Source organism: Aristolochia californica, unplaced genomic scaffold (genome assembly GCF_029961685.1).
Source record: "Aristolochia californica isolate CCGP_79_NKW_82.1479 unplaced genomic scaffold, dmAriCali1.0.hap1 SCAF_13, whole genome shotgun sequence".
Lineage (NCBI taxonomy): Eukaryota > Viridiplantae > Streptophyta > Magnoliopsida > Piperales > Aristolochiaceae > Aristolochia > Aristolochia californica.
In genome coordinates, this window is record NW_027181804.1 from 11,826,107 (window position 1) to 11,848,760 (window position 22,654).

Consider the following 22,654-nt stretch of genomic DNA (forward strand, 5'->3'; position numbering starts at 1 on the left):
CATTTAACTTTCCTAAGAAAATTTTAAAATATTTCTTGTAATTTTCTTGTAAGTCGCTAATAGTAATAAGATTTTATTTAAAGGTTTTTTTGGAAATATGTATCCTAGGAAAAATATTTCTAGTTTTTCCTGTAATATAAATTTTCAACCAGGGGCACTAAGGAGGCCATAGTAAATTTATGGCCAGATTCAAAAATTAAAAAATAAACTAGACAAAATTTGGGGTAAAAGAGATTAATATTAGTCCTTTGTAATCCATTATCGAGATTCAAACCCGAACCTCCACTATCATTATTTTTATAAAATGTATGCATAATTTTATATATAATTTATTTAACATATATTTTATGTAGAGTATTAAATGTAGGTTAAGCTCAAACTCGGCTAGAGCTTGAGGTTGAACTCGGTTAAAATTATTAGGCTCGAACTCGATTACAATTTTAGGCTTGAGGCTAGGGTCGGCTTGAGCTCGAGTTTGAAATATTTAAATCAAGCTCGACTCGAACATAGGAAGGTTCGGGCTCAGCTCAATTCGATGCCACCTTTATGCCCAATTTTAAGTAGAGGTCATGCCCAATTTTATGTAGAGGTCATGCTCAACTTATGTAAAATGCATGTATAATTTTATATACAATTTATTTAACATGTATTTTTTTGAAAAGTTAGGGGTGGCATCAAGCCGAACCAAGCCCGAACCTTCCTATGTTCGAGCCAAGCTTGATTTAAATATTTTGAACTCAAACTCGAGCCGAGCCTAAACTTGAGCCTAAAATTGTTATCGAGCTCGAGCCTAATAATTTTAACCGAGTTCAAGCCGAGCTCAAGCTTCAACATTCATTTAAAACTTTTCAAAAAATATATGTCTCGAGTTCGTGCTCCAACATACATTTAAAACTTTTCAAAAACTACATGTCCAATAATTGTATATAAAATTGTGCATACATTTTACATAAAATTGGGACTGACCTTTACTTAAAATTGGGCATAAGGGTGGCATCAAATCCAACTGAGTCCGAACCTTGTTCAAGCCAAGGTTGATTTAAATATTTCGAACTCGAGCTCGAGCCAACCCTAGCCTTGAGCCTAATAATTTTAACCGAGTTTGAGCTTAACCTACATTTAATACTCTATATAAAATATATATCAAATAAATTATATATAGAATTATGCATACATTTTAAAAAAAGAATGATAGGGGAGGTTCAGGATTGAATTTCAATAATAGATTAGAACGCACCAATATTAATCTTTTTTACTCCAAATGTTGTCTAACTTATTTTTTAATTTTTTAATCTGACCATAAATTTACTATGGTCTCCTTAGTGCCCCTAGTTGAAATTTTATATTCTAGGAAAAACTAGAAATGTTTTTTCTATGATACATATTTCCAAAAAAACCTTTAAATAAAATCATATTACTATTAGTGACTTATTAGAAAATTACAAGAAATATTTTAAAATTTTCTTAGGAAAGTTAAATGGACCTCTTATTGCCTCTTCTAGGGAAATAAATAAAAATTAATAATCAATCTAATATATTACTATACTTATTGATAAATTTTTAATCAAATAAAATGTCAAACACAAAATTGCTATAAAAATTGCCTCATGCTAAAAGTATTCAAAAAAATTTTATACGATTTTCTAGCCCATTTTGTGTTATGGTCTTGGATTAAGTACCTATGCCTTCCGCTCCTAACAGGCCAGTCTTTTGGGCAATATTGGCTAGGTGCTTATCATTTGGTATAAGAGCTAGCGCTACGTCGCGAGTTCGACTCCCAGCACGGGTGATCGCGAATCCCGGACGGCTGTGTGTGTTAATCTCGGACGTCGCTATGTGTTAAGCCGTTGTGGTGGGTTGGACGTCTGTGTGTGTTAATCCCAGATGTCAGTCCGACCGTGGATGTTCGGCTCATGATGGTGGGTGTGATGTTATGGTCTTGGGTTAAGTACCTATGCCTTCCGCTCCTAACAGGCCGGTCTTTTGGGTAGTATTGGTTAGGTGTTTATCATCTTGGTAGGAAAATCTTACTTAGAAAATTATATGATTTTTTTAATAAGAATTTTCAATTAGAAAAATATTTACAAAAAAACATGAGACACTAATAGTCCCTAGAAACTTATTTCTACTAAAATGTTAAGTTTCTACTAAAATGTATTTTCAATTTCTTCAAGAGCCATTGGGAAGGAGAGTTTAAGAAAAAGTTTTTTTTTCACTTTATGATCTCGCCCATGCAAAATCGTCTTCGTATAGGGGGGAGGAATTATTTTTCCCCTTAAATTAGGTATCTCTGTTCTGGTTTTCCGCCGAGACGATGCAGAGGGAAGGGGGTTAGCGGTGCCAGTGAGGACCTGTCGTCGGGGATGACGACGGCAACGGAAACAGAGGCGAAGGTAGATGAAGGGAGGAAGAAATTGGAAGAAGAAATAGAACCAATGGCAACAGAGGTGGCTGGCGAGCAGCTGTCGACGACGTTAGAGGTGGCGACAACAGCGGACAGGAGGGGCTCGACGATGATGAGGGGAGGAAGAATTTTTTCCCCCTCGCTCTCGCTCACGCTTCCACTCCTGCCTCAACCTGCTAACGAGCCAGCTCGTGAGCTTTCGAGCCGAACCTTGATTCGGTCGAGCTCGGCTCGTTAATTTAAATGAACCGATCCCGGATCCCGAACTCGGTTCGAGATCCAGGTATACTGAATCAAACTGAGCCAAGCTCGAGCCGCTTGCAAACCGGCTCGGTTCGAAGCCACCCCTACTGGCAGTGGCTAGCTGTGGTTTTTTTTTCCGCTTAAAACTGATAATAATCATATTATGAGCCTATTATTGTGTTACTATCAGAAGTCGAAATGAGTGGCGGAGTGAGGGATCTTCTAACGGCTGTTTATTTATCTGATTACCCATTAACGCCAGGTAAATAAATGTTATATTACCTACATAACTAACCGGATACTTGCATGGAAAGAAAAATAATTTATTAATACTATAAGAAACCCCATGGGATGTACAAGTGAGATTAAAAACTAAAAAGTGTTTACAATCATAAATTAAAATTACAATTAATTTATATTAAAAAAATAAACTTTCTTTTGATGGATAATTTATATAATTTATCATTTTTAGTTATTTAAAAAATGCTTGAAATAAGATAAAAATACATATTTGTCTCAATTGATACAGTTTAAACTTATTAATTTAATATACTATTCAGATTGTTAACATTAAAATGTTAAGCTAAATAACTATTAGTTTTGAAAATAAAGTTACACATAAGTAACCCAAAAGAATAAAAACTTAATATAAAAATCAATTTCCTATTTCTTCCATTTCAAGCTCATCACACTAGCGAAACTCATGAGAGCACAGAGAAATATATATATCTTAAAAAAAAAAAAATTATTGACACTCTATGAATATTATCTAAGTGCTCGCATAACAAAACTAAAGACTTTGTGAGAATAGAATGCATGTAATGCTTGGGAGCAAGGATGGGGTTGGTGATTGGGTTTGAGCAACTCAATCACTAATAACCTACCCCACCTATCTAATTTTTTTATGTTACGATAAAATTTATCGAATAAAGAATATAAATAAAAATATAAAGTTGAAATAAAATAACATAAAACGCTCATAAATAAATTAGATAAAATTGTTGGAAGATGGGCTCAAACCCACAAGACTAAAGAAGGCCCACACGTTCAAGTGTGTGAGAGATGGGCTCAAGCCCACAAGACCAATACATATCCAAAAGAAGTGGAAGATGGGTTCAAGGTCTACACAAGATGGCATGATGATAAATAAAAAGTCATCTCATAAAGATGATATTGATGTAATTAGTTTAAGTTTTAGGAGTATTATTGTAATATTATAATTTTATTCATCTATCAATTGAGCCTCAGGGGAAGGGTTAGGACATAAGTCCATAACCTCTTTCTTCCTTGTTGGAAGATGGGCCCAAGCCCATAAGATATGGACCCACCATGATCACACGAGCTGGTGGGACCTACCATGATCACATGAGGTGGCATGATGAGTCATCACACGAGCTGGTGGGACCTACCATGATCATGTGTCTTCCTAGATTAATGTTATTGATTTATCTTCCCTTGATTTATGTAGATTTGGATAATCATGATTGATATAATTAGGTTAAGTTCTAGGGGTATAATTGTAATATTATAGTTTAATTAATCTATAAATTGAGCTTCAGGGGAAGGGTTAGGATTTAAGTCCATAACCTCTTCTTCCTCCTATTTTCTCCCAATGGGTGTCTTTCTCTTTTTTCTCCATCAGCTAAATCCATGGAGTCTTGAAAATCAACATGGTATCAGAGCATTGATTTTCAAGACTCGTAGTATGGTTTTCAGGATTCCAGAAACCCTTTTTTTTCTTTTGCTCATATTGCTCATAGTTCGTTTATAACCTTCACGTCCAAAAAAAATTGTTTTTTATTTTTCCTGGTTCATTTTTTTTCCCCGGAATGGTGATGCCATGATCTCATTGCGACTATTGAAAAGAGAGATAAGAAATAATCATTTTCCTTGGTGACTATTACGATCGCGGACCTGACACCCGCCTCGTTTGAGCCTTCCACTGGTCAGAAAAACTAGTGCAAGAAAAGAACACCCATCTACGCAGTGCATGCCTCAAAGAGTCTCCCTTTGTTTCCATGCTTTTGCCGAGGCAAGCCAAGATCAGATCTCTTCTCTCCTTTTCTTCAATTAATCAACAAAGTGAAACTGCTTTTGGTGAAAGTGAGACATCGAGTGAAAGTGCACTGGCATACTTGATGAAGATCTTGAAGAATGGAGGCACCATGATCTTTTGTCTCCAACATGGTTCTTAATCCAGTCTCACAGTAACCCGGGCTGGCATCGTGGTACCCAGTGTGAGCCATAAAATGAATTGACTAGCTTATCTTCTCTTCGGTCTGGCATCTGCCTGATTGTATACTCTGTTGTTGCACTGTTTTATGCAATTTCTCATTTCATTACCGTGCCTTCTCTATCTCCACATGCGAATGCGACTGTAGCCATGATCAGAAACTATACCGGTATTCCATGTAGCACTATTGGGGCCGTCCTCTGGTGCCAATATTGATCTTGCCATTTGAACGTCTCAGATAAGTATCTCCATGCTAGCAGAATTTTTCGTTTTTCCATTGTTGTTTGGACATCTTTGTTACAATCTGATGTTGTGTGTTTTATTTCTAGAAGTCTTCTAGATAGTCTTCTATATTGATCATATTCGATACCCAGTGATCCAGCCAGGTCTTATCTGCTAACATCCGACTAGTATCTGCTCTCATCCGAGCCAGCATAGGATCTACTATTGTATTCTTATTGCGGAAGGTTTAGTTCTGGAAGACCATCATCCAGTCTATTTATGCGGATTAATCCATACGATATTTCCGAGTTAAGTTGCTATTTAATCCTCTCTCTACAAGATTGATATATTTTAGAAAGTTTCCTTTGTTGTTTCTTCGTTGTTGCTTCTCCAAGAATCTCTGGTTCGGTTGTTGTCTCTCTACTAGTTCCGCTGAGTTAATCTGCCGGATCTTCTATTTTCGGAAGTTGTTATTCACAACTTGCTGCTGGTTTTGGAAATTCACCTCGACATCTTCCTAAAGTTTCGTTGTTCGTTGCTACCTCTAGTTCATCGGTGATATGCTTTGTGTTGTCCCACTATCCATGAAACTCACCAACGATGCTTCGGGAAGACGAAGATGTCTATCTGTTGGTGATTTGTTTCAGGCGCTACTGATTTCCCGTTCCAGAAATATTTGCCTGAGTCGACATCACAAAAAACTCTCCCTCTTGTTTGCTACTGTTCTTCTCTATTCAGAAGAGGGCAAGATGACTTGCTATCGTGGGGAGGAAGACGATGATAAATTGCCAACTCAGGTGAAGCATTTTTAATCCACCAAACCAGGCTAGAAGACAACACTATTTCTGTTCATCGACAGCTCCATTGCTATTGTCGGGGATGACGACCCCAAACTCCGCTCAGTCATCTTGTCGTGACGATACCTCCTTGGTTCTCTGGTTCCCCGCTCTGTTGGAAGTGGGTAAGAATGTTGAATTATTTTTTCTGAAGTTAGGAAAATTAAATCCTGGTTTAGCTCTGGTCCTAACTAGGATAAGATGTTGTCGGGTCAACCCAGGGAACCAATGATTTGATGTTTCTAATCTACCTAGTTAACTTGGATCAACTTGGGTCCGAGTCAAGTGACTTGGCCCACTTGTTTTTTGCATCGATTATATGGGTCCGGCTCCCGAGTTCTATACATATTTCTTCCGCGACTCGGCTATACTGGTCTACTATTTGACTCAGTTCGATTCAGTTCTTTATCTCCAGCTGAATTATTATTTTGAAGTAATGGCAACTTATTCCTTGGTCAACATATTATTTGGTGCACAGACTCGCATCAGATTATTTTATGAGTCCTTTTTTGAAGATTTTCATTATTTGAATTGACTATTCTGATGGATGACGAAAGCTAAGGTGGCCCTAGAATATTATCTTCAGGTAATTATCCGTTACCCCCCTTAATTGGAATTTATTACTCCTACCACTTGAGAGTCGATGTCCAGGGTTTAGACATGGTGATGGAGGAGTTTTATTCCACTTCTGATGGATTTTCATTATTTGCATTGGCTATTCTGATGGATGACGAAAGCCAACGTGGCCCCAAAATATTATCTTTCGGATAATTATCAGTTCCCCCCCTTAATTGGCATTTATTACTCCTACCACTTGAGAGTCTATGTCTGGGGTATAGACAAGGTGATGGCGGAGTTTTATTCCACTTCTGAGCATTGGGCATAGACCCACCACCTATAGAAGATAGGAGTGTGCCCTACATCCAGCATGGGTTATGACTCGAGTATGGAGCAGTGTCATACGACTTGGAGTGATTTTACTCTCACTTATCTTATGCTACGTGGGCCTCATGGAAGATACCACCAATGTGAGGGGGAGTGTTGGAAGATATGGAGGACTGCCATTTTATACGACAAGATCCTATACACCATTTTATACGAGAAGATCCTATACACCAATGTGAGGGGGAGTTCATGATGTTCACTCACCCCCAACTTGAGGGGGAATGTTGGAACATGGGCCCAAGCCCACACAACCAAGGAAGGTTCACATATCTAAGAGTTTTGGAAGATGGGCCCAACACCATGATCACACGAGCTGGTGGGACCCACCATGATCACGTGAGGTGGCATGATGAGTCATCACACGAGCTGGATGTTAGTAATTAAATGCCCTAATTCTAAACTAACAAGAACAATAGTAATAATCATGGAAGAAAGGAAAAGCAAGCACAAAAAAAACAACAAGATTTATACAGGTTCGCCTCAAGTGAGACTACGTCTTGTCTTCAGTCGTTGCAGTAATCCACTATGAAGATGAAATAGTTTACAAGAGAAATCACACACTTACATGTGTTTCTCTCTAACCTCTCGGGTTGCAACTCAAGATGCTCCTCGGATTAAGATGATTAAACCCTAATAGTGGCGCCCCTCAATTATAAAGAGAAAATTAGGGCAACCGCGTTACAAAATTTAAATTCCTAAACTGCCCTTAATGAAACAACAATCAATATATTGTGGATCCACGACCAACTCAGCATAGGGTGTTAATTAGGCTCCACAACTTGACAATCTCCCATTTGGACACTAATCTATCATCAATATCTCCTCTACAGTGGTAACAACTTCTCAATCCTAAGAGAGAAATCCAATTGAAGTTGCACACAACTTCAGTTTCTCGATTGTAACAGTCTTTGTCAGCATATCAGTTGAATTCTGACTCCCTTGAATCTTCTCAAGTGCTAAGACTCCATCCTCCAGAGCCGATTTGAACGCACCTGTATGTGCTTTATTCTGGCATGATAAACAGGACTCTTTGCTAAATGAATTCCACTCTAACTGTCACAATACAACACATTCTTTCCATGCTTGAGACCAAATTCTTCCTAGAAAGACTGCAACCATACCATCTCTTTGCTGGCTTCGATCACGACTATTGAATTTAGGACCCCATGAATAATACCTCGAGCAAGGGGAGAGAGAGAGAAAAAAGAGAAAAAGAGAAAAGCTCTTAGGTAGAGAGAAGAGAAGAAAAAATAAGGGAGATTAGAGAGAGAGAACTTCACACGAGAGAGGAGAAAAAAGAAATAACTTACTTGATTCAATTCTGAGTTACAATCACCTCTATTTATAGTTGAGGAGGTGGATAGAGTCTATGTACAAGTAATCGTAGGACTCCTAATTACATTCCAACTAGAAATCTCTAAGATAAGCCTATCATGATAAGATTACATTATCTATTTAAGAGACTACTTTAACTCAACTTCTAATTCTTCTTTAATCACGTGAACCAAGATAGAAAGCCAGCTCATGATCTTATCTTTGTGGGTTCCACATGATCTTCCAGCTCATGTTGATAGGGATACCAACTTGTGGTATCTTCATGGGTCCCACTTGATCTTCAAATCTTCTATTTAATTCCAGCACATGTTCCTTATCTTTTAGCTCAAGCCACTTTGTATGAGGACTCTTGTTGACACTTCTCGAGCTCATGGTGGGTCCCACATTGTAACACTCCCCCTCAAGTTGGGGGTGAGAAAATATCTTAAATGCCCAGCTTGCTGTAGATGTTGAACAAAATATTTTAAGTGACTGGTTTGGTGAGAATGTCTGACCTAGTTCTATGAAGATACATGTTGGAGAGATAAGATGCTGACAGTGAATTTTTCTCGTATGAAGTGGCAGTCTATTTCTATATGCTTTGTTCTCTCATGGAAGACTGGATTTGATGTGATGTGAATTATAGCCTAATTATCACAATATAGATTCAGAGGAGCCTCTTTGTAAAAATCATGTTAAGTTAGGAGAGATCTGATCCATAGGAGTTCAGTGATTGTGTGTACCATGGCTATGTACTCTGCTTTTGCACTAGACCGTGCAACTACATTCTATTTCTTGCTCCTCCATGTAACCAAGTTTCCTCCAACCTTCGTACAATATCCCGAAGTAGATTTTCCGTCATCCGGGGATCCGGCCCAATCTGCATCTGAGAATCCTTCGATGTTGAAGTGTCTATGATTTTTATAGAGGAGCCTTCTTCCTGGTGCTCCTTTCAAATATCATAATATCCGTTCTAGTGCTTTCCAATGACTGAGTTGTGGTTTGTGCATATATTGACTTGCCACATTGACTGCATATGAAATATCCGACCTCGTTACACAAAGATAAATAAGTCTTCCCACCAATCTTTGATATTTTTCGACATCTACTTCCTCTAAACCACATACCTATGAGGTTGCTACATATAAATGTCCTCCTTTATATCCCCATTCAGAAAAGAATTTTTTACATCAATTTGATAGACCTGCCATGAAGAGTTAGCTGCTAGAGATAATAAAAAACATACTAAATTTAATTTAGTCACTGGAGAGAACGTTTCTTCATAATCAATGCCATAACATTGTGTATAGCCTTTAGCTACAACGAGAGCTTTCAACTGAGCCACAAACCCATATGGATTGTGTTTCACGTAAATACTCGTTTGCAACCGATAAGTTTCTTATCTGAAGGAAGAGGGACTAGGGCCCATGTCTGATTTTCATAAAGGGCCTGCATTTCTTCATCCATAGCCACCTTCCACCCTGGATGTTTGAGAGCCTCCTGATAGGACTGTGGTACAGGTATGGAGGACATAGTTGATAGAAATTGACAACAAACAGAGGATAGACGATGATGAGATCCAAAGTTTGTTATGTGATGAGAAGTAGAAGGCATGGTGCATGATCTGGGCTCTTTCCTAACTGCAATAGGATGAGTATCATATTCTGGGCCAAAAATAATTGGAGAAGATGAACTTACTTCGGTAGGATCCGACAACTCAGCAGGTGTGGTGTCAGCTAGTGTTTTTGGGGGTTGAGTAGTTTATGCAGCACGGGGCACAACTGGTTGAGGAGAACCTGGGACTGAAGATAAACCTAGAGGAGCATTATCAGAATAGTATGGAGAGTCTTCAAAAAAAGTGACATCCCTAGACACAAGTAAACACTGAAGAGAGGGATTAAAGCAAACATAACCCTTTTGTGTGCGAGAGTATCCTAAGAAGATACACTTCACAGATTTGGGATCAAGTTTACTGTGTTTTGGGGAGAAAATATGGACAAAATATTGACATCCAAAGACTCTAAGAGGTAGTGAAAAAGGATCATCATCAGGTAATAATAGAGCGTAGGGAGATTTTTTACCAAGAACGGAAGAGGGTAAACGGTTTATAAGAAAACATGCGGTAAGAACTGCATGTGGCCAATAAAAGTATGAAACTTACATGACATATAGTAAACTACGAGCTACCTCAAGAATAGAACGGTTCTTCCGTTCGGCTACACCATTTTGTTGATGGGTGTTGGCACATGATGTCTGATGAATAATGCTATTTTCTTGACAAAATGAGTCAAGATCTTTGGATGCGTATTCTTTGGCATTATCTGACTGAAGGACTTTAATTTTTTTCCCAAATTGAGTGTGTACCATTGCATGAAAAAATTTAAATATCAATGGAATGTTAGAACACTCTTTAAACAAAAATAACCAAGTGGTACGAGTGAAGTCATCAATGAATGTAATAAAATAGTTCACTTGAGAAATGTTGGAGATACTCAAGGGTCCCCATACATCAGTATTAATTAACGAAAAAGGAGAGACACTTTTAATTTTTGGACGAGGTGAGTATGTAGACATCTAATGTTTACTCATTTGACATGCTTCACAATGAAGGACCGACCACGCTTTAGGAAAAATATGATGAAGAGATTGGGTGGACGGATGTCCCAACCGGTTGTGCCATAACCTGGTTTCAGTGTCACAAGTGGATACATTCTTTATTTGTGGCACATCCAGGTAGTAGAGCCCCCCTTGTTCACGGCCTCCACCAATCACCCACTTCGTTGTAAGATCCTGAAACACACATGAAGTGGGTGAGAAAGTGATAGAGAAATTAAAATGTTTGGTGAGTTGACTAACCGATAAAATATTCAAAGGGAAAGTAGGAATGAAAAGGATATCAGTGAGCGGAAGTGATGGTGTAATAGAAGTGGATCCTTTACCTTGAACTTTAGTTTGTGAACCGTCAGGAATGCTAACAAATTTATGTGAAAGACATGGAGAAACTGAGTATAGTAGATGTCTGTCACCTGTAAGATGCTCGGAGGCTCTTAAGTTAATTATCCAGAATGAAGAGGAGACATAAAACATAACTGAACTGGTGGTGGCAGCGGTTGGTGAAGAAGTACTTGGGGAGGACCCCATCATGGTCTTCATTTTTTGGAATAGTTCATAGTCGTCATTGGTAAAAGTATTATTTGCAGTTGTGTTGGTAGACTGCTCTACTTTTGTATCACTCACTAAGGTTTGGTTAGCCTTATTCTCATTAGCTTTATAACATCTTTCGTGAGAGTGGACCAATCTACCTCATATAGAGTATTCTTTCAGGTGAAAACATGTGTCTCTAGTGTAGCCATATCCCTTACAATGGGTGCAATCCTTCCCTTCTGTTCGTTCAAAACTAGTCCTTCCACCTCTTCCTCTTTCTCCTTTATAAAATCTGCCTTGGCCTCGGCCTTGTTCAGATAGTGTTCCCCTATGTCCAAAGTACATAGTGGATGGTATTTCAGTAGTAGAGGGAGAAGCATATGGAATACGGAGAAGTGTAGCACATACATCATCAAAAGTGGTAACTATAGAAGAGCTAATAAGGTGAGTCTTAGATACTTCAAGATGCGGTTTAATGTTAGCATGGTATATGGCAGTGTTACAATGTGAGACCTACCATGGTATACGAGCTGGTGGGACCCACCATGAGGACATGGGACACCAAGAAGACTCCTCACCCAAGCTAGCACGAGTTAAGGAGTTAAAAAGCACAAGCTGAAATGAGTTAGAAGGCTTGAAGATCAAGTGGGACCCACAAAGACACCATTATATTCACGTTATTGAAGAAAGAGTTCTAGTTCAACTCGTATTAGTCTTCTAGTAGATTGTGTTGATAGACTTATCTTAGAGAGTTAGAGTTGGAATGTAATTAGGAGATTGAAAGGCTGATTGTATAAGGACTCTATCTCTTCCTCTACTATAAATAGAGGTGTTGTAATTCGGAATTAATCAAGTTACACATCTCCTTCTTGAGTTAATCTCTCTCTCTCTCTCTCTCTCTCTCTCTCTTTGCTTGGTGCACACCTCTTTTTCTCTTTTCTTTTTCTTCTCTCTGCCCGAGAGCTCTTCTGCCATTTTCTTTTCTTTTTTCTTCTTTCTCTTGCTGGGAATATTGGAAAAGGGATCCTAAATTCAACATGGTATCAGAACATTAAATTTAGGATCCCTCTTCAAAAGGAATGTTGTAAAGAAGTCATGATCAACATCACTCAAAGAAGGCTCTTTTGTGAAGAAAGATCACAAACCATGAGATAAGTGCTTAAAATTTTTTTCTTCATGTTACTGGTTTCAAAATTTAGAAGATGATTTAAAGATGAGTATGTGAATGCTTTCATCTTATTATATTGTGGATATGTATGCCTCTCCATCTAAAAGAAGTTATCAAAACAGTTTTGTCGGTTTGGAAATTCTGTTAAACGAGACCAGTCCATGATCGGATTGTTGGAATTTCTTTTCGTGGGAACAAGAGTCCCATGATAAATAAGATTGTTATTGAGTCTCTTATTAGTGGTATTAGAGAAAAAAATATAATAATAATTTAGCATCAATGCTAAAGTTCCCCATACATTGAGTTGTTTGAAGAATACTACTTGGTGTTATTGTTAGAATTTTTTTGAAGAAGAGCCCATCATGGCTGAAGAGAATATGAATATCAAAAGTGATATACTGAGAATTACGTGGGGTATCAAATTTTATGAGTTGGTCCACATATGTTTGGAGGTTCCTTATAAGAAAAGTCCAACTTGGTCACCTCACCACCTGAGGACCACCTATTGATGAAGATGATATTTTTTATAATAAATGGTTGAAAAATGATACCTTGGTGATTAGTTGGTTAATAAACAACATGGAAGAACATGTCTCCAACATTTTCATTCTTCTTGAAATTGATAAACAAATTTGGGAGACGTGTGCTAAACTGTACTCTTGCCCGAATACTCTACATAGACCATATGACATTCTCCAAAGGATGTTGAATACTAAACAAGGAGAAAATATCCATGAGTATTTGGCCCACTTTAGAGGCTTTCTTCAAGAGTGAAAGTTAGCTCAGCCTTCAACCACAGATATTTCTATCCAAGACAGGTAGAAGGAAGCCTTAATTACTGCTATTTGCCTTGAAAATATTAAACCCCATCTTGAGATTGCCAAGAGTCAACTTCTGAGTGCTTCTACTTTCTCCAAGTTTGATGATGTATGTGCAACACTACTTCGTATTCCAGACACTTCTTCCTCCACTACTGAAGTACCATCCGCTATGTATTCTGATCATAGAGGATCATCATCTAACCGCGGCCGAGGCTGAGGTTGAGGTTATAGAGGAACCAGAGGAAGAGGTGGAAGGACTGGTGCTGGTAGAGCAGATGGGAAATAATTTACTCATTGTAATAAATTTGGCCACACTATAGATCAATGCTATTACAAGGATTACAAGGCATACAGTTACTGTGGACACTACAGTCATTATAAAAAAATATTCTATAAATCCAATGGACAATTAGAATTGACAAAGGCTAATCAAGCCTTTGTAAGTAATTCAAAAGAAGAAGAACCCACAAAATCAGCAACACATAAATTTTTTACTGATGAAGAATATGAGCTATTTTAGAAAATGAAGACAATGTTAGGTTCTTCTCCTAGTTCCTCCAAAACCACTGCTACCACAACTGCTTCAGGTATGCTATCTGTCCCATCTTCATCCTAGATAATTGACTCAGGAGCCTCCGAGCATCTTACATGTAACAAAAATTTATTACATACTCTATCTCCGAGTCTTTCACTCAAGTTTGTTACCATAACTGATGATTCTCAAACCAAAGTCCAAGGGAAAGGATCCACTTTTGTCACACCATCACTTCCGCTCATTGAATCTATTATCTGTTAGTTAGCTGACAAAATATTTTAAGTGCTCTATTACCTTCTCACCCACTTCATGTGTAATTCCGGATCTTATAACGAAGCAGGTGATTGGTGGAGGTCATGAACAAGGGTGGGCTTTACTACTTGGATGTGCCAAAAATGAATATGGTTTCCACTACTAAAAATGAGACACGGTTATGGCACAATCGGTTGAGACATCCATTTGCATAGTCTCTTCATTATATGTTTTCTTCTCTTAAAATAAGGTAATAATTTCATTGTGAGGTTTGTCAATAGAGTAAACATCAGAGTACATACTCTCCTCGTCTAGAAGTCAAAAGTGTTACTCCATTTTCTTTACTTCATACTGATGTTTGGGGGCCCTTGAGTGTCTCCAACATTTTTCAAGAAAAATATTTTATTATATTTATTGATGATTTCACTCGCACAAATTTTTTTTTTATATTTAAGGAGCGTTCTAAGATTCCATTTATTTTTAAGTCTCTAAGATTCTATGGTACTCACACAATTTGGTCAGAAAATAAAAATTCTCCGGTATGATAATGCCAAAGAATATGTTTCCAAAGACCTTGTCTCTTTTTGTCAAGAAAATTGCATTATCCATCAAACATCATGCGTCTACACTCCTCAATAAAATGGTGTAGCCGAAGGAAAAATCATCATATTCTTGAGGTAGCTCGAGGTTAATTATATGCCATGAAAGTTTCATACTTTTATTGCCCTCATGAAGTCCTTACGGCTTGCTTTCTTATAAATCGTCTACCATCTTCCATTCTTGGTAATAGATCTCCTTACTCTAGATTATTACCAAATGATGATTCATTTTCACTACCTTTGAAAGTCTTTAGATGTCAATGTTTTGTTCATAATTCATTTCCTAGACACAACAAACTTGATCCTAAATCTATCAAGTGTATCTTCTAGGGATACTCTTGTACACAAAAGGGTTAAGTTTGTTATAGTCCCACTCTTCAATGTTTATTTGTGTCCAAGGATGTAACATTTTTTGAAGACTCCTCATTTTATTCTGATAGTGCTCCTCCTAGTCTGTCCACTGTACTAGGTTTTCCATGACTTATTGTGCCTCGTGATACAAATATTATTCAACCCTCAGAGCATGTGGATGACACCACACCTGCTGAGTTAATAGATCCAACAGAGGTAAGTCCTTCATCACCAGTTATTTTTGGCCCTCAATATGATACTCGTCCTATTGCTATAAGGAAAGAACCTAGATCAAGCACTAGACCTTCTACTTCTCATCCCATTTCAAATTTTGTGTCTCATCATCTCCTCTCACATTTATGTTGTCAGTTTCTTTCTTCTATTTCCTCCATATCTGTTCCATAGTCCTATAAGGTGGCTCTACAACATCCACGGTGGAAGGCAGCAATGGGTGGAGAAATGAAGGCACTTAATGACAATCATACATGGTCACTGGTTCTTCTTCCAACATATAAAAAACCCGATGGTTGCAAGTGGGTTTATACTATCAAACATAATCTGGATGGGTCAATTGCACGACTGAAGGCTCGACTGGTTGCCAAAGGTTATACTTAGTGTTATGGAATTTATTATGAAGAAACCTTCTCTCCAGTGGCAAAAATGAACTTGGTACGTATATTATTATCTCTGGCATCCAATTCATCATGGCCGATAGATCAACTTGTTGAATTTATGTAAAAAAAAAGTACTTCATTGGCTTCATAAACTTATTATAATCAGAGTACATGAACCTCTATTTATAATAGAGGAAGGTAGTAGAGTCCAATTACAATAAAACTACCTTTGTCCCAATTACACCCAAACTCTAACACTTAAAGATAAGTCCTAGCATAATTAAATAACTCAATATAGATAAAAGACAAATATAACTCAAACTAGAACTCGTCTAGGACGTGACTATAAGATAATGATGCCTTTGTGAGTCCTTCTTGATCTTCCAACTTATGTGATAGGGATGCCAGCTCGTGGTAATCATGGTGGGTCCTACTTCTTATGGATTTGAGCCCATCTTGTGGGCCTTCTTTGGTTATGTGGCCCATCTTATAATACTCTTAGATATGTGGGCCTTCCTTGGTCGTGTGGGCTTGGGCCCTATCTTTCAACACAACTTGATGAAAAATGCATGTCTTAATGGTGATATTAAAGAAGAAATTTATATACAACAACCACCTAGGCATGTGGTTGAGGGGGAGTTAGTATGCCGCCAAAAAAAATATTTATATGGCCTAAAGCAGTCCCCTCGGGCATGGTTTGAGAAATTTAGTTAAGCCCTCATACGGGCCGGTTTTTACAGATGCTCTGGAGATCACTCAATATTTATTGAAAATACACCGAGAGGTAAGGTGATTCTGGTTGTATATGTTGATGATATCATTTTAACTTGTAGTGATTCCGAGGGCATCTAGAAAATAAAGGAAAAAATATGTGCTGAATTCAAGACAAAGGATCTTGGATTACTCAAATATTTTTTAGGTATTGAAGTATTACAATCTAGATATGGGATTGTGCTATCTCAAAGGAAGTATGCATTTGATCTACTAGAGGAGATATGAATGATGGGATGCAAACCAACAGACATTCCTATGGACTCAAATACAAAATTATGTGGAGGCACTGAAGAAAATGTAGATATTAGAAAATATCAAAGACTAGTGGGAAAACTTATTTACTTGTGTGTAACAAGGCTGGATATTTCATATGCAGTAAGTGTGGTAAGTCAATACATGCACAAGCCACAACTTAGTCATTGGCAAGCACTTGAAAGGATACTACGATATCTGAAAGGAGCTCCAAGAAGGGGGCTTCTCTATAAAAAACCATGGTTACTTCAACATCGAAGGATTCTCAGATGCATACTTGGTCGGATCCTTGGATGACAAAAAATCTATTTCGGGATTTTGTACGATGGTTGGAGGGAATTTGGTTACATGAAAAAGTAAGAAGCAAAATGTAGTAGCACGGTCTAGTGCAAAAAGCAGAATACAGAGCCATGGCACACACTGTTAGTGAACTCCTATGGATAAGATCTCTTCTCACTGAATTGGGATTCTACAAAGAAGCTCAGATAAATCTATATTGTGATAATCAAACAGCAATACACATTACATCAAATCCAGTCTTCCATGAAAGAACAAAGCATATTGAAGTGGATTGCCATTTTATACGAGAAAAATTCCAAGCAAGTTTCTTTTCTCTAAAGCATATATCATCACAAAGTCAAGTTACAAATATTCTCACCAAGCCGGTCACTCACAAGATTATGTCTACCATATGCAACAAGATGGGCATTTATGATGTCTTCTCACCTCCAGCTTGAGGGGGAGTGTTATAATGTGGGACCCACCATGGTACTCGAGCTGGTGAATCTATTATCTGTTAGTCAGCTGACAAAATATTTTAAGTGTTTTATTACCTTCTAACCCACTTCATGTGTATTTCCGGATCTTATAACAAAGCAGGTGATTGGTGGAGGCCATGAACAAGAATGGGCCTTACTACTTGGACGTGCCAAAAATGAATATGGTTTCCACAACTAAAAATTAAACACAGTTATGGCACAATCGATTGAGACATCCATCTGCACAGTCTCTTCATTATATGTTTTCTTCTCTTAAAGTAAGGTAATAATTTCACTGTGAGTTTGTCAATTGAGTAAACATCAGAGTACATACTCTCCTCGTCTAGAAGTCAAAAGTGTTACTCCATTTTATTTAATTCATACTGATGTTTGGGGGCCCTTGAATGTCTCCAACATTTCTCAAGAAAAATATTTTATTACTTTTATTGATGAATTTACTCACACAACTTGGTTGTTTATATTTAAGGAGCGTTTTGAGATACCATTTATTTTTAAGTCATTTCATGCTATGGTACTCATACAATTTGGTCAAAAAATAAAAATTCTCCGATCTCATAATGCCAAAGAATATGTTTCCAAAGACCTTGACGCTTTTTGTCAAGAAAATGACATTATCCATCAAACATCATGCGTCTACACTCCTCAACAAAATGGTGTAGCCAAACGAAAAAATCATCATATTCTTGAGGTAGCTTGAGGTTTATTATATGCTATGAAAGTTTCAAACTTTTATTGGCCTCATGCAGTCCTTACGGCTTGCTTTCTTATAAATCGTCTACCATCTTCCGTTCTTGGTAATAAATCTCCTTACTCTAGATTATTACCAAATGATGATCCATTTTCACTACCTTTGAAAGTCTTCAGATGTCAATATTTTTTTCATAATTCATTTCCTAGACAAAACAAACTTAATCTTAAATCTATCAAGTGTATCTTCTTGGGATACTCTCGCACACGAAAGGGTTATGTTTGTTATAGTCCCACTCTTCAACGTTTATTTGTGTCTAGGGATGTAACATTTTTTGAGGACTCCTCATTTTAGTCTGATAGTGCTCCTCCTGGTATGTACTAAGTACCAGGTTCCCCTTGACCGGTTGTGCCTCGTGATACAGTGATTATTCAACCTCCAGAGCAATTGGCCGACACCACACTTGTCGAGTTAACAGATCCAACAGAGGCAAGTCCTTCATCACCAGTTATTTTTGGCCCTCAATATGATACTCATCCTATTGCTATAAGGAAAGAACCTAGATCATGCACTAGACCTTCTACTTCTCATCCCATTTCAAATTTTGTGTCTCATCATCGCCTCTCACCTTTTTGTTGTCAGTTTCTTTCTTCTATTTCCTTCATATCTGTTCCACAGTCCTATCAGGAGGCTCTACAACATCTAGGGTGGAAGGCAACAATGGATGAAGAAATGAAGCCACATAATGACAATCAGACATGGTCACTGGTTCCTCTTCCAACAGATAAAAAACTCGTTGGTTGCAAGTGGGTTTATACTGTCAAACATAATCTGGATGGGTCAATTGCACGACTGAAGGCTCGACTGGTTGCCAAAGGTTATACTCAGTGTTATGAAATTGATTATGAAGAAACCTTCTCTCCAGTGGCAAAAATGAACTTGGTATGTATATATTATCTCTTGCGGCCAATTCATCTTGGCCGATATATCAACTTGATGTGAAAAACGCATTTCTAAATGGGGATATTAAAAAAGAAATTTATATGCAACAACCACCTGGGTATGTGGTTGAGGGGGAGTCAGTATGTCACATAAAAAAATATTTATATGGTTTGAAGCAGACCCCTCGGGCATGGTTTGAAAAATTTAGTCAAGCCCTCATACGGTCCGACTTTTACAGATGCTCTAGAGATCACTCAGTATTTATTGAAAATACACCGAGAGGTAAGTAATTCTAGCTGTATATGTTGATGATATTATTTTAACTTGTAGAGATTTCGAGGGCATCCAAAAAACAAAGAAAAAAATATGTGCTGAATTCAAGACGTAAGATCTTGGACTACTCAAATATTTTTTTGGTATTGAAGTTTTACAATCCAGGCATGGGATGTGCTATCCCAAAGGAACTATGCCTTTGATCTACTAGAGGATACTGGAATGATGGGATGCAAACCAGCAGACACTCCTATGGACTAAAATACAAAATTATGTGGAGGCACTGGAGAAGATGTAGATATTGGGAAATATCAAAGACTAGTGGGAAGACTTATTTACCTATATGTAACAAGGCCAGATATATCATATGAAGTAAGTGTGGTAAGTCAATACATGCACAAGATACAACTTAGTCATTGGCAAGCACTTGAAAGGATACCACGATATCTGAAAGGAGCTCCAGGAAGAGGGCTTCTCTATGAAAACCATGGTCACTTCAACATTGAAGGATTCTCAGATGTAGACTAGGCCAGATCCCCGAATGACAGAAAATCTACTTCGGGATTTTGTACAATAGTTGGAGGGAATTTGGTTACATGAAAAAGCAAGAAACAAAATGTAGTAGCACAGTCTAGTGCAGAAATCGAATACAGAGGCATGGCACACACTGTCAGTGAACTCCTATGGATAAAATTTCTTCTCATTGAATTGGGATTCTACGAAGAAGCTCCGATAGATCTATATTGTGATAATCAAGCAGCAATACACATTACTTCGAATCTAGTCCTCCATGAAAGAACAAAACATTATTGAAGTGGACTGCCATTTTATATGAGCAAAGTTCCAAGTAGGTTTTTTTATATCTAAGGCATATATCATCACAAAGTCAAGTTGCAGATATTCTCACCAAGCCAGTCACTCACAAGATTATGTCTACCATATGCAGCAAGTTGGGCATTTATAATGTTTTCTCACCCCCAGCTTGAGGGGGACTTTTATAATGTGGGACCCACCATGGTGCACGAGCTGGAGGGATCCACCATGAGGATGTGGGACACCAAGAAGACTCCTCACCCAAGGCAGCACGAGGTAAGGAGTTAAGAAGCACAAGCTGAAATGAGTTAGAAGACTTGAAGATCAAGTGGAGCCCACAAAGATACCATGAGCTGGAAACCTTATCAATATGAGCTGGAAGATCATGTGAGACCCACAAGGATAAGGCCACGAGCTGGCCTCCTCCCTTATATTCACGTGATTGTAGAAAGAGTTCTAGTTCAACTCGTATTAGTCTTCTAGTAGATTGTGTTGATAGACTTATCTTAGAGAGTTAGAGTTGGAATGTAATTAGGAGATTGAAAGAGTAATTGTATAAGGACTCTATCTCTTCCTCTACTATAAATAGTGGTGTTGTAATTCGGAATTAATCAAGTTACACATCTCCTCCTTGAGTGAATCTCTCTTTGTCTCTCTCTCTCTTTGCTTGGGACACACCTTTTTTTTCTCTTTCTTTTTCTTCACTCTACCTGAGAGCTCTTCTTCCCTTTTCTTCCTTTTCTTTCTTCTTTCTCTTGCTCAGAATATTGGAAAAGGGATCCTAAATTCTACAGGTAGTGATCAAGGCCTCCTTCTGTTTATCTTGGACCGAGATATCTGTAGAGGTTGGCTGGGAAAGTTTCCATTCTTGAAGAAAGCCTCGAAACTGGGCCAAATATTCATGTATATTGTCTCCTTGTTTGGTGGAAAGCATCCATTGTAAAATATCATATGGCCTTTGTAAGTTGTCAGAGCTTGATTACAACTTGGTGTATGTCTCCCATATTTGTTTAGTCGTTTCTAGGTGAATTACATTATTGGAGACATGTTCTTCCATACTATTTATATGCCAACTAATAACCAATGTATCCTCCTTTAACCATTTGGTATAAAATATATCATCTTCATCAATATGTGGTCCACGGTTGGTGAGATGACCATATAGGTCTTTTGTGATAAGAAACTGACGAACCAATGTGGACTTGTTCATAAAATTTGATACCCCCTGTAAGGGTACAATAGTGATTTTGAGTATGTCACTCTTGTGACTCATATTATCTTCAGCCATGGTAGGCAAATCAAGTAAAATAGTTCTCCAATCATGTAATCAAAATATGACCAAGTGGAAGGATTTAACCAACTCAGTTAATGGAGATGCTTAGCATAAAAGCTAAGTTATTAATTTTAATGGATAATGACTCATAAAAGGCTCAACATCATCCTTATTTATCCTAGAATCTTGTTCCCATAGATTTATAAAAAAATCTAATATGCACTGGTCTCGGTCAAAGTATTGTGCAAACCGACAAAAAACTGCCTTGACAATATCTTCTAATCAAAGATAATCCAAGAAACATATATTCTCATAATTTAATAAGATGAAAGTATGCATAATGACATCTCTAAATCACCTCTTAATACCGAAAACCAGTAGCATAAAATTAATAATATAAAAAAATACTTATCTCATAAGCTTCAATTTTGCTTCATAAGGAGCCTTCTATGAACAACTTTTAATCATATCTTCAAAGAACATAATAGGATCCTAAATTGGTAGCTCTGTTACCATTTTGAATTTAGAACCCCATGAATAATACCTCGAGCAAGGGGAGGGAGTAATAAAAAAGAGAAAAAGAGAAAAGCTCATGGGTAGAGAGAAGAGAAGAAAAAATAAGGGAGATTAGAGAGAGAGAACTTCACACGGGAGGGGAGAAAAAAGAAGTAACTTGCTTGATTCAATTCCAAGTTACAATCACCTCTATTTATAGTATAGGAGGTGATAAAGTCCATGTACAAGTAATCTTAAGACTCCTAATTACATTCCAACTAGAATTCTCTAAGATAAACCTATCATGATAAAATTACATTATCTATTTAAGAGACTATAACTCAACTTCTAACTCTTCTTTAATCACGTGAACCAAGATAGAAAGTCAGATCGTGATCTTATCTTTGTGGGTCCCACTTGATCTTCAAATATTCTATTTAATTACAGCACATGTTCCTTATCTCTTAGCTCGAGCCGCTTTGTCTGAGGACTCTTATTGACACCCCTCAAGCTCATGGTGGGTCCCACCAGCTTGTGTAGCCATGGTGGGTACCACATTTTCACAACGGAAACATATTTTGCCTTAATAGTGGAAAGAACAACTATCTTCTGCAACTTAGAAACCCAACTAACTATTGTACCACCCAATGTGTATACATATCTAGTAGTACTCTTCTTGCCATC